We start from the raw sequence: 16,072 nt of genomic DNA, 5'->3' as shown, positions 1-16,072 counted from the left end.
ATAACCTAGTGAGAACACTCTACACCTTGGGCATTCTGGCTCACAAAAGCACTACAATGCATTCATATGCCTTCTGAAATGAAACTGGAGTGTATGAATGATTGAATTGGCCTATGTTTAAATTATTCTTAGTTTAGCTGCTTAGAAAATATGCATTTATTACAATGGATTCAGTTCTCCTTAGCTAATTCTTTTACTGTTATATTATGGCTGAATTCTAAGGAGAACTTCAAGTGTTCATGGAAAATAATAATCTGGATAGAATTTGTAGTATCAGTCTCATTTTTCTATATTTTAAAAATTGAACCAAATGACTCATATTGACACTCCTAGTCTCTTTTCTTGGTGTCTCCCAAATGAGTAGTAGATTCCTTCATAATGCATACTGGCAAGTGACCTCATTTTGATAGATTTGGACAATCCACCTCCTGCTCAAGACTCTGTTAGGTAAAGTTAAAATAGTGTAAAATATAATATTTCTATAAATAAGAACATAGACAGAAAGGGCTTCTTCCCACCTCTCCAGGTCTATCTTTTACCTAATGACTACTCTGTCTTCTCATCCTCCATTATATTTTATACTGGTTTCTGTCATAGTACCCAGGGGTTACAGACTAACACCCTCAGAATTCAGAGAAAGCAAATGTAAGAATGTGTTATTGAGTTACCACTATTAGGTATTTGGTGCTCAATTCTCTGGAATCTTCTGAGAACATTTATGAAATATATTCCAGTCTGTCCAGTGGGGGTACAAAGGAGAAGCATTTATCCATAGGTTTCTGCCCTCCACTGTTCATTGGTAACCCTATAGGCATTAACTCAGCCATACTCCATGTTCCATATATGTATGCAGAGCAGATGTTCTTCTTCTTAATATCAAAAGATCTTACAGGGGAGGAAATTACATAGCATGGGTACGAAGCAAGACACCATCAGGGTCGCTTCTACATGGAACCACTCAGATACTACTTGGCAGTGCCTAGAATAAGCAGTGGGATTGAAAATGTGGCACACAAAATCACAGTCGTGATCATGAACAATTTACCAAATGGTTCCCCAGAGAATAGCTCTGATGTAGCTCATGACAGAAAGTACTATAATCTAAAAGAAGAAAATGCTCATATCCAGCATACATATTTTCTATATCTACTAAGTCTCTAGCTAAAATGTGCTGTTTTGACTCTACCTAATTCCTTACAGGCACCAACCTCTTGACATTCATCACATATTTTTCTGAGTAATATTTGATAAGGACCTATGTTCCTATCTCTTTTATAAACACAACCAATGATTCCACTTTAATTATCTTTCCTATATCCCTCATACAATAATGGGGTTTACAGGCTGATGCAACTAAGCATAGAGCATATTTCAAGCCCAAAATGAAATATTCGTCAATATTCATGAAGTCACACATTCTTCCTCTATTTCCCTCCTAAGTCCCTCCTTTCCAGGCCCACAAAGAAGTTTATTTCCATCAATTGACCTGTTAATCCAATTCCTGAGAAATTAGGTTTGAATAAGAAATTATAAAAAAGAAAAGAAAAAGAAATTATAGTTTCCCAACAAATAATATAGTGCTTTAGAGTTAGTTTTTCAATATAAAAAGTATAACCTTACATGAGCAGGGCAAAAGTGAGGATTTGTAGACTTGTTTATTCACCTTATTGGCTTACTCTGAGTACAAGAAATTCTTAAATTGAGCCTGGATTAAAGATAAAAGAATATATCATGAAGGAATAAAATATGGACCAAAGTGTTCACATCTGGCTCCATCCCCCTGGAGAATGTGTACTCCAGTGAAAAGAAATAAGCAGTTCAAAACTAGGCAAGTAAGATTTCTTGGATAAAATTCTCAATCTTTGCTGGAAAATGACATTACCAGATATCTTTCTTCTACTCCTGTATTCCCTAAATAGATCAAAGCTTCAATATAAATAAAAAGGAAATGGACAGAGAGGGAGGAAATGTCTCTGAACTCTGCTGGGAAACAGGCCCATCAATGATCTTGATGAAGTAAACCAGTGATTTCTCTTAATAAACTGATACCTAGCCCTTCTAGAAACCATTTAGAAACAAGAGGCAGTCGGGCCCATTTTTCTTTCAAAGGCCAAGAATTCTTACACATCCATAAAATATTTCTTAAGAGATTTGCAGTAAGTCCATGGGAAGGTATTTTTATTCCTCTCTATTTAAGACAAAACAGTCTCAGTCATCTAGATAACATCTCATACTGTGTAAGTCCAAATGCGCTACACCTTCTCCCCCATATTCTGGAAGTGTTAAGAAATGAGTGGATAAACTTCCTGATCTGGCTAAAGTGGAGAAAGAGCAAAGAAAATGAATGGACTAGAAAGTTTTTCAAAGCTTCTTAAAAACAAAATAAAAGGGATGCCTGGGTGGCTCAGTAGTAGAGCATTGGCCTTCGGCTCAGGGTGTGACCCTGGGATCCAGGATTGAGGCCCACATCGGACTCCTTGCAGGGAGCCTGCTTCTCCCTCTGCCTCTGTCTTTGCCTCTCTGTGTGTGTATCTGTCTCTCATGAATACATAAATAAGATCTTTAAAAGATAAAAATAAAAATATCTTACTAATATTGCTAAGACCAATTGAAGTTGGCAGAGATGCGAAATTCCAATTTCCAGTAATCTTCAGGGAAATAGCCTGATTGATTTAATACTTAACATTTAGTGCCTTCCTAAATATCTGGAAGGGAAGGAAGAAGGATGGAGGGACATTTTGTCATCACCTACTCTGAACCAGATGATACATAATGTATTTGCTTATTCATTTTCTCATTTTTGTCTATCTACCTGTTGTGAGATGGACTGAGTTTCTATCAATGGAAGGTTATGAAATCGTAAAGGAAGTCCATTTTTGGAGAACTGAGTCAGTAAATCTATGTTAAAGACTAATTCATGAAATCACTTTGAGCCATGCACAAAATCCTTAGACTGAGGGGTTGTCCTACGTAATATTTAAGGTCTAGTATTCAATGGCTTAATGATAGATTTCAATAATCTATTATTTGACCCACTTTTCTATCCCCATTCCTTTTCACTTCATCAATATTATCACCTACATTTTATTGGGTTATCTCCTTTTATTTATGTAATACCAAGTATTCTAACCAGAGAGATGAGAGAAGGAATCCCAGGCTCGTAGAATGGGAAATTCATTCAAGCACTGGATGGCAGAGGCTACTTCCTGAGAAACTGCACGGACACATGGGACATTCAGGACATTTTTTTCCCAGCTAAACTTTCTATATTTTTGTTTCAGAATAAACACTCTTATACATCAATAGTATAATCCCAAGAGCCACTGTGGTCACTTGTTTTTAAGCAAGTTTAAGGTACTATTTTATTGGGTTCCAGAACCTAAAAGTCTTGACAGAAAATCAGTTTTACATGAAGAACTATCCATCACAGTAGTGGACATGGCTCATTCACTCTCCTCTCTTACTCTCCCACAAAGTCTAAGTCAAATCATTTACTCACATCTAAGCTTCTAGCAGAAGTAAATTTACTTGAGGCACTTGGGGTGAAGAAGGTCACAGATTCTGTTGCTGGATCCAAAGATGCTACAGTGAATCTTTCAAGATGAGGCATCCTTCAAGGTGAAGGATGTGGATAGTGGCAGATGTAGTGATGATGGCTCTTCCTGGTCCACAGAATGGCCATGTAGGTGCCCCACCTCATCGCTGCTATTATAAGGAGACATTAGAGTTGTATCTGAGAAAAAGAAGATATAAAAGTCAATAAGGGCAGCCCTGGGTGTAATATCTAGGGTTCAGACCTTTTCTTCTATCCTTGGGGTAATAAAAATGATGCCAACTAGATTTAATGAATTCTTATAATGTGAAAAGCACACTACTAATTGCTTTGCAAGTTTTGTGCCTTATGTAAATCTGTCAATAACCCTATCAAGGAGGTACTGTAATTATATGTATTACAGTGCATTATTACCCTCATCTTATAGATAAGAAAACTCAGTATAAAAGAAGCTAAAGCAATGGCCCAAAGTTATATTTTTAATAAATGCAATATTAATACTCAGATTCTGTCCTTTAACAAAAATAATCTTCTTTGAAGACAGAGTCTGATGTCCTAAGTGTTAGGAAGGCTTATTTTAAAAAGCTATTCTAACAAAATAAGGTCTATTGGACATCCATCCTGAGGGCTAAAGGTCTATACCAATTAATTCCCTTAATTACCCTAGATGGTGCTCTGATTATTCTTGGACCCTGTATCCCTTTTATATTAAATTCTCTTTAACTTTAGGATATAGTAAACAAAGCTAGAATTCTTTATCTTGCCAATTTGTCTATAGACAAAGGACAACCTGAACATAAACCCTGACTCCAAATGGGAGTTTAAAATGCTGCTGGGCCTATGTATTTCAAGGCCTCATGAGATGACCCAGTAATACATCTGTTAATTCTTAAGCAGTAAGGGAATGGAGGGAGTACTGCATTTTCTGGCTCATTTCTGGCAACTTGTTCAAGGTTTCTTCTTTGAGCTGTCATTCAGGCATCAAATAGTCTACTCTCTTGATGTCCTGTGGGAGACTGCAGCTACTTCAGTAAGTGAAAATGTTGCTAGTGGTAATACTACTTATAAGTCTAACACTAATAATGAATGTAATTTTAAATAGATAGATAAAGCTATATGTGTCTATGTATTTTAAATTATATATAGAATACATTCATTATGTAGATAGACATGAACTGATATAAATACAGAGCTAGACATAGATATATATTGTCCAGGTTCAAATCCCAACTACCAGTTTCCAGGTAAGATTCCATACATGTCCCAAACTTCCAAATCTGTACAATGGGAACTATGGTAACGATGATATTAAGAGGGCTTAAAATGAAAAAATTTGGAGTTTAACTATAGCAAATTCCCTTAGCTCCCTTGGCTACCTAAAATCTGCCCCACAAGTTTGGTCTGCATGCTGTGTGACATCCTATAGCCCGTTTTATCTCAGGATGTACTTTCATGCTTAGGATATGGCTTGGGGTCCAAGTATTTATTTTTTCAGGATCTGTATTTTTTAGGTCCAAGTATTTTATTTTTAGGATTTTAGCACTATCTTTATCTTTGACATATTGATGTTCAATGTTGAGAAGACACTACTGCGCTGGGTATTAGCCCTGGAGCAAGGATAAAAGGAGAAGCTTGACCCAGAGAGGAATTATTTAATATGCTGATTAGCTAAGGCAAATATGCAGTTCTCTCAAGGATCTGAAGTTGAGATTCTGAATGAAACCCTAAGACAATAACTAGATTTTTTTTTACCCTTTTCCTTCTCTTACCAATGGTTCCCATCATTACTAGGTATGAGATAATAATGACTATTGGAAGAAGCTAAATTAGGAAGGAATATATAAAGAGATATCTGCTGTACATGAATAAGTAGCTCCAACACTAATGCTACATGGAAGGCATTCAGGCCATCTGATGGTGACAGCTGCTACTCAACTCCAGTTATTAGTGACCTAAGGGATCTAAGCCTAATGTCAGATTATCCAATTTTTTAAGAGTTACAAATCAAAATTGATGTGCAAAATTTTCAAGTGCTTTAAATACTGACAGCCATCTAAAATGATTCTTTAAAATACTGTGAAAACCAAATACTATGTCAACAAACTAGACTCAGCCTAGCATTGTTGGTTCCAACCTCTGATATCAATTGTTGTGAAAGATTATTTCCCTGCACTGGGTATGAGGGGATGTCTGTGTGCATTGTGAGAGGAATTAATCTCTCATACACTGTAAACATAATAGCCTCTTTCACTAAGTGAAACTGCAGAAATCATGACTGTTGAAAGGGTTCCTGATACAAATTTCAAACAATGCCTACATTCCTAGTTCTACTGAGAAGCAAGAGAGATCCCTCCACAAAATATAAGAGTATCTGGCACATACAGTGGATTCTATAAACATTTGTTTAGTTCCTTCTTTGAGCTATTATGATACCTTTCCAATTAACCTTTGAAAGAGTCACTCATAAATGTCTACCATAACTACTTATGTCTCTCTGGAAAGAGAACTGAGGTTCACCGATAAATCATTCTATGATAGCAGCTTTGAGATTAGACTTCTCTATGTGACTAGAAAATTAGCAGGGTAGCTTTTCTTTAGACTAATAAATAGTGGAACTTGGCTTACAACTGCATACCCTTCATCAGTAACAGGGAGAAGGCTGTCCTCAAGACACCTCAATTCCTTTCTTTTATTTTAAAGGAAATACAACTTCCATCCCAAATGACAAACAACTGATGTAGAACATGTGGATAGCATCCTTTCCCAAGGATATATTTCTAATTATATATTCAATCAGTACCAAGCCACTTCATTGAAACTTCCGAAATGTCCCAAGTTATCAGCAGCAAAATGATGAACCAGCCCCAGGAGCAACCTAAGAATAGGGACATATCAGATATTAGTACAAACAAGTGCTCAAAGTCTGAAATATTTTGAACCCAGAATGAGGTTACAATAATGAAGACAAAGGTGAGAGAGATAAAAATAGAGAGAAAGAGAAAAAGAGGGAGAGGGAGAGAGAGAGAGATTGATTTTAATTGTTTTATCAAAACTGAAATGATTCTGGTTGGTTTCTTATTTGTTTGTGGTTAAATCAAATTCTCTGAGATTATAAAAGATGGCATGCATGCAATAGTCCTCTGTCATTGAGAAAATCTGCAATTTCCTTTCAGTTCTCATTTCCATTTAAAGTTGAATGAGTCCTTCCTACCAGAATTTTCAACAAAATGACAGAAAGACATTCATCTTTGTGACTGCCAGGAAGAAGAAGAAATGAAATGTTTTTTTTTAATTTTTATTTATTTATGATAGTCGCAGAGAGAGAGAGAGAGAGGCAGAGACACAGGCAGAGGGAGAAGCAGGCTCCATGCACCGGGAGCCCGATGTGGGATTCGATTCTGGGTCTCCAGGATCGCACCCTGGGCCAAAGGCAGGCGCTAAACCACTGCGCCACCCAGGGTTCCCAGAAGAAATGAAATGTAAAGCAAAAAGCTACTCCCAACAAAAACTTTATTAACAGGTACACAGAATGTAGGGATTGGGTAGATGTAACTTAACATTCTGTCTTTTAATCGTAGATGAACTGTTTTGAAGAGAAGTGTATATGGTAGGCACCTAACAGCTAAATGCCATCAGTTTTTTGTAAGTGTGCTGAGCCCAAATCTATGCCTGCTGATGTCATCATATTTTCCCATAAGCAGCTGAAATGTGGCCAAAGTCAGAAAATATATCTACTGCAAAATCAGAAGTTGACATAAAAGTGAGGCTACAAGGAAGGCTGCAACCATTCCATATTTCAATTTCATATGACCGTGGAAGTCTCCCTCTTTGGTATACCTAGGACAAGGGAGCACATATAAAAGCTAAGCACATAGATAATCCAATGACACTCAACACAGCTAATAGTTTCACCTATCTTTGGAAACACACTTTATCTGTTTTGAGTTCAGTAGTTCCTAGAAAACATTCTATACTGCTGGCTAATGTCCTACAATGTGCTTTCTGCCCAATTTTTCTACCAAAACCATTCTCTTAGAAGTCATAGGAGACCTAGTGATTCCTAAAATCAAAAACCTTTCCTAATCTTGACCTTTGTTGGCTTCTGTCTCATATTTGACCTGGTTGCTCATTTCTTCCTTCCTTAGAGTCCCTCTTTCCCTGGCTTCCCAGATTATATTGGTTGTCTTTTTCTCTCTGGCCACTTATTCTTTGACTCCTCTTGTGATACCTACACATGTTCTGCCATTGGTCATTGCAATAACAATAGCTAATATTCATTGACTTTTAAAAATTCTATTATCTTAATCAGTCCTCACATCCACTCTATGAGGTAGGAGTCATTACTCCTGTTACATAGATATGGAAACTGATCCCTGAAGGTTAAATAAGATGCCTCAAGATAGAAAGTAAGAGGCAAAATCAAGATTTTTAAGCCAAGTCTTTCACTCACACATACTTAACCTCTATCCTATAATGCCTTTTCCCCCTGTTTTTAAGGATCATAATTACTTTCCTACCACCATTCTGAATTCCAAATCTCATTTTCTCCTACCACAGCTTTCCAGGATATCAAGCTTGCCCAGTTTTTTACATGCTCAGCATCTCCATTAGATGTCCTCCTAGCCCTCAAATTGAAAACAAAATTGAGCTCATTTTCTCTCCCCAATCTCCCTACGTCCCATTTTTCTTTAATAGTATTTACCCAATGAAGCAATTTGGTAAAATATGCCTGGAAAACTATTGTGTTCTTTTATCATGAAGAAAGGGTCTCATCAAAACTATTATGAAGGAAATAATCGGAATGGTCCTCTAGCCAGTGAGGTAGTTGTTGGCTGTTTATTGAATTCAGGATGGCCCTGGAAAACACTGAATTAATTCCAACTCAAACAAGGGACTTCAAACTATGCCCAGAATGAGGGAGGACAAATAAGTACATAAATTGAGCAATTCTACCCCCCAACCTCTACAAATCAGGAAGCTTCAGGCAGTACATGTCCAGGGCAAAACCTACAGAGGTCAGCTAAGAGCCAGCCAGATTTAGAATGGAATTGGTTAAATGGCCATTCATCTTGTACCATTCTCTCCAAGCTGGGCCAAAATGACAAGTCAACTGACCAAGAATATTACAAGCAAACCATCTATGAGGCTGGTAGCCATGGCTTCCGAGGCAGAAGCAAGAATTGGCTTGGATAAATTTTCAAAATTTTAAACATATCAGTGAATGCTTTGTTGCATCTAAAAATGCTTTGTACTGTGTATTGACATAATCTAGTTATCCAACCATTCTGGAAAGCATTTTTAAGCATGTATTAAAACCAATAAAAATGTTCAGATTTTTTAAGGTAATTACTCTTTTTCTGAAGACTTATGAATGATATAACTAAAAGGAAAAATACATATATACCATCTAGGCATCTTGGCCACATAATTTAATGATACTAAAGATTAGGAAATAACCTAAGTGGCCAACAAAGGGGGAATACTTTTTTTTTTTTATTGGAGTTCAATTTGCCAACGTATAGCATATCACCCAGTGCTCATCCCCCTCAGTGTCCGTCACCCAGTCACCCCAACCCCTGCCCACCTCCCCTTCTACTACTCCTTGTTCGTTTCCTAGAGTTAGGAGTCTCTCATGTCTGTCACCCTCACTGATATTTTCCACTAATTTTCTCTCCTTTCCCAAAGGGGGAATACTTAATTAAACATGGCAAGATACAAAAAAATAAATAAATAAATAAAAATTTAAAAATTTAAAAAAAAATAAACATGGCAAGATACTTGCTGGGAAGCTATTTTAAAAAATAATAATTATCATTTCACAGGCAGAGTTAGCAAAGTGATCTTTTAAAAATATGATTTGAGAGGTGACAAAAGTAAAATACAAAATTGTATCTATGACATGAATAGAACTACATAAAAAATATACTTCATGTGAAAAATATGAAAAAAATCTTTTAGTGGCAGAATTATAGGTGTTTTTTAAATTTATTTTTTTAAAGATCTTATTTTTTATTCATGAGAGAGAGAGAGAGGCAGAGACACAGGCAGAGGGAGAAGCAGGCTCCGTGCAGGGAGCCCCACGGGGGACTCAATCCCGGGTCTCCAGTATCACACCCTGGGCCGAAGGCAGGCTCTAAACCACTGAGCCACCCAGGGATCCCTAAAATTTAATTGTTACCTAAAAGGCAACTTACTGAAAGGGAGAAGATATTTGAAAATAACAATTTTAAAATGGCAGAAGAAATAAACATTCTCCAAAGAAGAAATACAGATGGCCAGCAGACACATGAAAAGATGTTCAACGTCAAACGTTATTGAGAAATGCAAATCAAAGCTATAATGAGATATCACCTCAACCTTTCTTGAACACAAGAAACAACAAGTGTTGGCAAGGATGTGGAGAGAAAGGGAATGTCTTGCATTGTTGGTGAGAATTAAAATTGGTGCAACCACTGTGTAAACAGTATGGAGCTTCCTCAAACAGTTAAAAATAGAACTACCCTACAATCTAGCAATCACACTACCAGGTATTTACCCCTAAAATACTAAAATACTAATTTAAAGGTATATGTACACCTTATGTTTATAGCAGAATTATTTATAGTAGCGAAATTATAGAAGCAGCCCAAGTATCCATTGATAGATGATAAAGAAAGTGTGGTGTATATATAAACAATGGAATATTATTCAGCCATTAAAAAGAATAAAACCTTGCCATTTGCAAGCACATAGATGCAGCTACAGAGTATAATGCTAAGCAAGATAAGTTAAAGAAAGACAAATATTATATTATTTCACTCATATGTGGAATTCAAGACACAAAACAAATGAGCACAGGAAAAAAAGAGAGAGAGATAAACCAAGAAACAGACTCTTAAGTATGGAGAATAAACAAATGGTTATCAGAGGGAAGGTGCGTGGGAAGATGGGTGGGCAATGGGGATTAAAGAGTACACTTGTCATGGTGAGCATGGGTAATATGTGGAGTTGTTGAGTCACTGTGTTATACCCCTGAAACTAAAGTGACTATATATTAACTATATGGGAATTAAAATAGAAAAAATAAAATAATATTTTTTTAAAAGACCATTATTCAAATAAACATAATGCCAGCTGTATGACACAATTACTATATAAGCATGCAGGGCAGCCCCAACCATGAAATACCTCTTTAGAAAGTCCAGGATAATCTAGATAACTGCCCATACATAACCATGTTTTTCCCTTTTTTTTTTTTAAGATTTTATTTATTTATTCATGAGAGACATAGACATAGGCAGAGAGACAAGCAGGCTCCCTGCAGGGAGTCTGATGTAGGACTTGATCCCAGGATCCCAGGATCACAACCTGAGCCAAAGGCAGACATTCAACCACTGAGCCATGCAGGTGGCCCTGTTTTTCCCTAAGTCTAAATTCTATTTAGACTATGCTTTATGTGAGGTTTTTGTTGTTGCTATTTTTAAGTATTGTAGGAAAATATTTTATTATTTTCTTTCAATTTTTTTGAAAGTGCTGCACAGTGTTGCACTGGTTTCTGTCCTACTACATGGTGATTCAACTCCTCTGTGCATTATGCTCCACTTACCACAAGTGTAGCTAACATCTGCCAGACCACTATTACAATATCATTGACTATATTCCCTATGTTGTGCCTTTTATTCCCATGACTTATTCATTCCATAATTGGAGCTTAGGTCTCCCATCCCCTTTGCCCATTTTGCCCCTCCCCCAACTCCACTCTGTATTTTAAATTTGCCAATGAAAAGTGAACCTGCAACCCCTAGCCACTCTGCCCACGGACCCTAACAAAGGCAGAACCTTCAGCAGCACTCTCTCTCCTTTTCACTCTCTCTTTTCTCTGAGACCTCCCAGAATGGCCATTGGGCATGCCATGTGCCTTCTAAGACCTGTGAATAAGACACTTTGTATTTTTTTAAGTTAAAAAATTTGGGGACGGGGCACCTAGACGGCTCAGTTGGTCAAGGGTGTGATTCTTTGTTTCATTTCATGTCATGATATCAGTGTTATGAGATTGAGCCACACATCCAGCTCCACATTCAGCCCAGAGTCTGCTTGAGTCTCTTCCTCTGCCCTTCCCACCTGCCCACACTCTGTCTCTCTGTCTCTTCCTCTCTCTCTCTCTCTCAATAAATATTTAAATTTTTTTAATTTTTATTTTCTTTCATGCTGCCATTAGGTTTGTTTGCGCAACAAATTTTCATTTGTAAACAACCAGTGTTCACTCTGTTGATATGCAGCCCTAAAACTGTTGCAGGGAGCTTTGCAGATGCAGCTGAGCTCTTTCCATTTCCCTCCTCCCAGGTTTTCCATTGCCATTTGAAATTGTTGCTTGGCACAAGATTGATTTCGCTCTAAAAACATGGATAGCTTCTGAGGTCATCCGAATAAAGCAACCAGAAAATGGAAGGGTGACATTTGGTAATGAGACTGTAAAATGACTAAAAATAATATTCCCACTCCCGTGTGGGTATTTCCTACCTTATCTACTGTTTGTCATTAACCAGTATCACTTGGATTCAACTGCTAATTTGCCTTGTGACCTTGGACAAGGTATCCAGGTATCCACCCTCTGTTTCCTAATCTACAGTGTATGTGAACAAGTGCACACACAGATGCAGGTGCTGATCTGTAAGGTCTTGTCCTAATCTAGCCTCCTATAATTGCTCTGTCATCCTCATGAAAATGGAATATAGGGTTCTGGAGGAAAAATAAATTGACACAACCTTCCCTGAGGGCAACTTGGCAATATATATCAAGAGCCTTAAAAATGCCCATGCTCTTTGACATAGCAATTCCGTCTCTGTTTTTTTTTTTTCCCCTAAGGAAATAATCACAGATGCCCACAAAAATTTGTGAACCAGGAAATTTGCCTTATGCATAATGACAAAAAGGAAGGAAGGAAGGAAGGAAGGAAGGAAGGAAGGAAGGAAGGAAGGAAGGAAGGAAGGAGAAAGAAAAAGAAAGAAAGAAAAGAAAGAAAAAGAAAGGAAGGAAGGAAGGAAGGAAGGAAGGAAGGAAGGAAGGAAGGAGGAAAGAAAGAAAGAAGGAGGAAAGAGAAAGAAAGGAAGATGTCTAGCAGGTACAAATTGGTTGAGTAACTGTTCTGCAGACATATGATGTATTTTGAACAACCAGAACATATGTTTTAAAGGAATGTTTAATGACATAAACACAGTGTTCCCCCTCAAAATATTAAGCAACAGGGCCGGTGGCTACATCATAAATAGACTAGATAAATTTATACATATGTAAGCATATGTATACGTGATATATATGTATATAAAAAGAGAAAGGGCAAGTGCGAGGGAAAAAGAGACTAGAGTTAAATCCAACTTTGCTACTAATTACCAGTTATATGAATTTTGACAAGTTATTCAGCTTCTCTGTGCCTCCATTTTTCTGCTGTAAAAATGAGATAATATTAGGACTTACCTGATAGAACTGTTTGGAGGACTGAGTTAATAATTTAAAGCTCTACCTCATCGTCCAGCCTATACCAAGCACACAGTAGATATTCGCTGGATACACACTAAGATGAGAAGAAACCATAACAAAAATCCTTTAGTACCTATGCACTGAAACCATTGCACACAGCAGATTTATTAAGGTCTCACAACAATTCTAAAAAATTACTAGGAAGAGATTCCCATTCCTAGGTTTCAGGTTGAAGAAACTGAGACACATAAAGGTATCATTGACCCCAGTGCTACGAAAGAAGTCAGTGGCAGAGCTGGAAGTGAAATCTCCCTTTTGTCCTTCTTTTCTATTTAAGAAATACTAAAGAATAATTTATGCTATTTGAATTTTTTACCATGCACATATATTACCTGATCAAAAAAATCTTAATTTTGACATATTTTTAAATTAAAAGAAAAGGATGTTAAGGGAGCATGCAGTCTCATTAAAGAGAAGAAATGTACTCTGGTACCAGTTCTTTGCCAATATGTCAGCCATCCAGCCATGAAAGCACCAAAGGCAGCTACTACCTGACAATCTTTTCAGGTGAGTACAGGCTCTATTAAATTCTAAGCACACAGTTCCTGTATAACTGCTAAAGTACAAGGAAGAGAATGCTTGGGACAGATTCCTTCATATCGCATGGATCCCTGATAGACTATTTCAGAGAAATTGAGATGGAAAAGAATCCTTGATTCTTGGACATCGTCTAAGAAAATGTAAAGATGACTGAAGTCTCTACTTGCACCTAGTGTTGCAAGTTAACTAAAAACTCTACTGAGTTTACGATTTCTTAGCATAAAAATATTGTGTCCAATCTAATGAGAATTTACTCAATTTTCTTGGTGCAGTAATACAAGCCTGAGAGTGGAGCAATAGGAAAAGAAAAATAGGCATGACCTTTGACAATGTATGATACAGGCAGGGGTCCTAACTTTGGTAGTTAACAAAAAAGCATTCTGCACAAGAGACATTTGAGAAGCCCTTCTCTAGTAAATCCAGAACATTAGGTGGTATTCTACAAGAAGATTCAGCTTCTCTGTAACTGAATAGTGTTAAATTAATGCCTTCTCTTCTCTGTGTCACACTCACCAAGAAACCAGGCTTTCTTCTGTTCCAACAGTCCTATAAGCAAATCAACAGACAATATAGAAGGTTCCTATAAATGAGAAGTTCTAATGGAGAAATCACCTAAAATCTCCACTGCAATAAAATACCATTAGAATGAAAGAAAATGATATAGAAGCAACCCTTTCATCATTCATGCAAATTTGCTGTGGATGTCAAGGTTGCTGAATAGAATAATAGTGTGTCTGACTCACTGTCACAAAATGTAAAATGCAAAAGAAAAAAGCAGAGGCAGAAAAGGCAAAAATCATTATCTTCAAACTCAAAAAGAATTGGACTCATAAATTCCTCTTCTTCTGCTATCCATCCAGGATTAAAATACTCACAGCTCATTGCTTCAACCACATCCATGTGTTCAGGGAAAAAGTCTGAAATCTAGCAGCTAATGTCAAGGGTTCATCTTGGTGTGCGAATGGGAAAAAGGGAAAAGGATAATGTATTTGGTCTTAAATATATATATATTCTCTTTACTTCAAATAATGTATTCCAGAAATGTAGAGAAGGTGGAGGAGTACAGGTATAAAATATAGAAAGTGAAACAGAATCATTACCCAGTAAGCACATGAGAGTAGCTCCTGGTACTGTCTCCTCAATTCCATTAATAGCCTCACAACTTCCCAGGTGTCATCTATGATGGCATCACATCCTCACCTCCACATCCAGTGGTCACCAGATATTTCAAGGCTCTTGTCTCAATTCTTCCTCCACTTTTGGCCCCCTCACAATTGCCTGAGGTCAAGCCCTTATCATCTCTCAGACTCTAGCTGTCCAACTGTCTCTTTGCCTCAAGTGCCATCTTCCATATGACTGAGTCAGCTCTTTGAGTATAAATATTTATGGGTTTCCATTTGTCTCCAGCTCATGAACCACTGGAATAGGACAGACCCAAACCTTCAAGGGTGACTTCGTTTGACCCTCAAATGTTTCAAAAACAAAAAATACTAGCTACCAGCATTTAAGTATCATGAGAACTCACATCAAAAAATGTGATTTCAGGCTTCTCTTAGAAAATTGGAATATCATCAATATAGGGTTCATACACCAGAAAAACCACTATCGATAAGAACAGAATCTAGCTGCCTTCCTTAGAAGGAGCCTTACTGCCCAACTATCAGAATCACTACTTGGTCAGAATCACTCATTTATATTACCTTCCTGGCCTCATAGGTCTGTGACCTAGGACCTAAAAATCAAATCTAGACTTTTTATTGTGGCTTTCCAAGCCTTTCACAATACTGTTCAGATTAAACATGCCAGGCCTAATTTATAGCCGCACACCTCCCATAAACACCTGTCACCACACATCCTCCCCCACCACATGCCATGTTTCTGTGCCTATTATCAGGCTGTCTTGTATGCTCGGAGTATCCTCTCTATTATTGCCTTGCCTTGTAAAATCCATTAGTCAGTATGGATCAGCTCAAATGATACCACTTCTTGATCATCTTCCTTGATTATTTCTCTGAGAAGTCTCAGCATTAGTTTTTTCACAACATTACTATACCACGTATCAAGATGAGTTAAAAATGTTCAGGATCAGGATCCTTAAACTTCAGTGGGGATGATGTCATCTTCATTTTCTCCATGGAATCTAGCACAAGTACAGCCAATAGTGGATGTCCTATAAAAATCTGTTCAATAAAATTAGATACCAAGGACCATGCCTAGGGTGCTAATGTTATTCCATACTTCCTCATATGCCTCTTCCTTCTACTATAAATATTCAGCAAAGGGAAAACAGCTATAGTATCTTGCTCCAAAATCTCTCCCAAACAAGAGGCTGGTTTCACTAATATCCTTGACCCATGTTTTCTCTTTGAATAGAATGGTCTAGAGAAAATTTCATCTTAAATTCCTAGTTATCTGAGAATGACTTGGTTGCATCTCATTTCCCCCTGCCAAACAGAAAACTGA

General features: G+C 37.2%; 1 long non-coding RNA gene across 3 annotated transcripts in view; it reads right to left on the bottom strand.

Moving 5' to 3' along the window:
• LOC144293974 (uncharacterized) overlaps positions 1 to 16,072 on the bottom strand; it is a 129,870-nt gene that overhangs the window by 52,598 nt on the left and 61,200 nt on the right. For all 3 annotated transcript variants that reach the window (XR_013361328.1, XR_013361329.1, XR_013361327.1), the window contains exon 4: positions 3,500 to 3,733. This is a non-coding gene — a long non-coding RNA (uncharacterized LOC144293974). The remainder of the gene's footprint in view (positions 1 to 3,499; positions 3,734 to 16,072) is intronic.

Source organism: Canis aureus, chromosome 22, assembly GCF_053574225.1.
Source record: "Canis aureus isolate CA01 chromosome 22, VMU_Caureus_v.1.0, whole genome shotgun sequence".
In the NCBI taxonomy this organism is placed as follows: Eukaryota; Metazoa; Chordata; class Mammalia; order Carnivora; family Canidae; genus Canis; species Canis aureus.
Note: the sequence above shows the minus strand (reverse complement) of the source record. Positions and strands in the feature narration are given on the sequence as shown.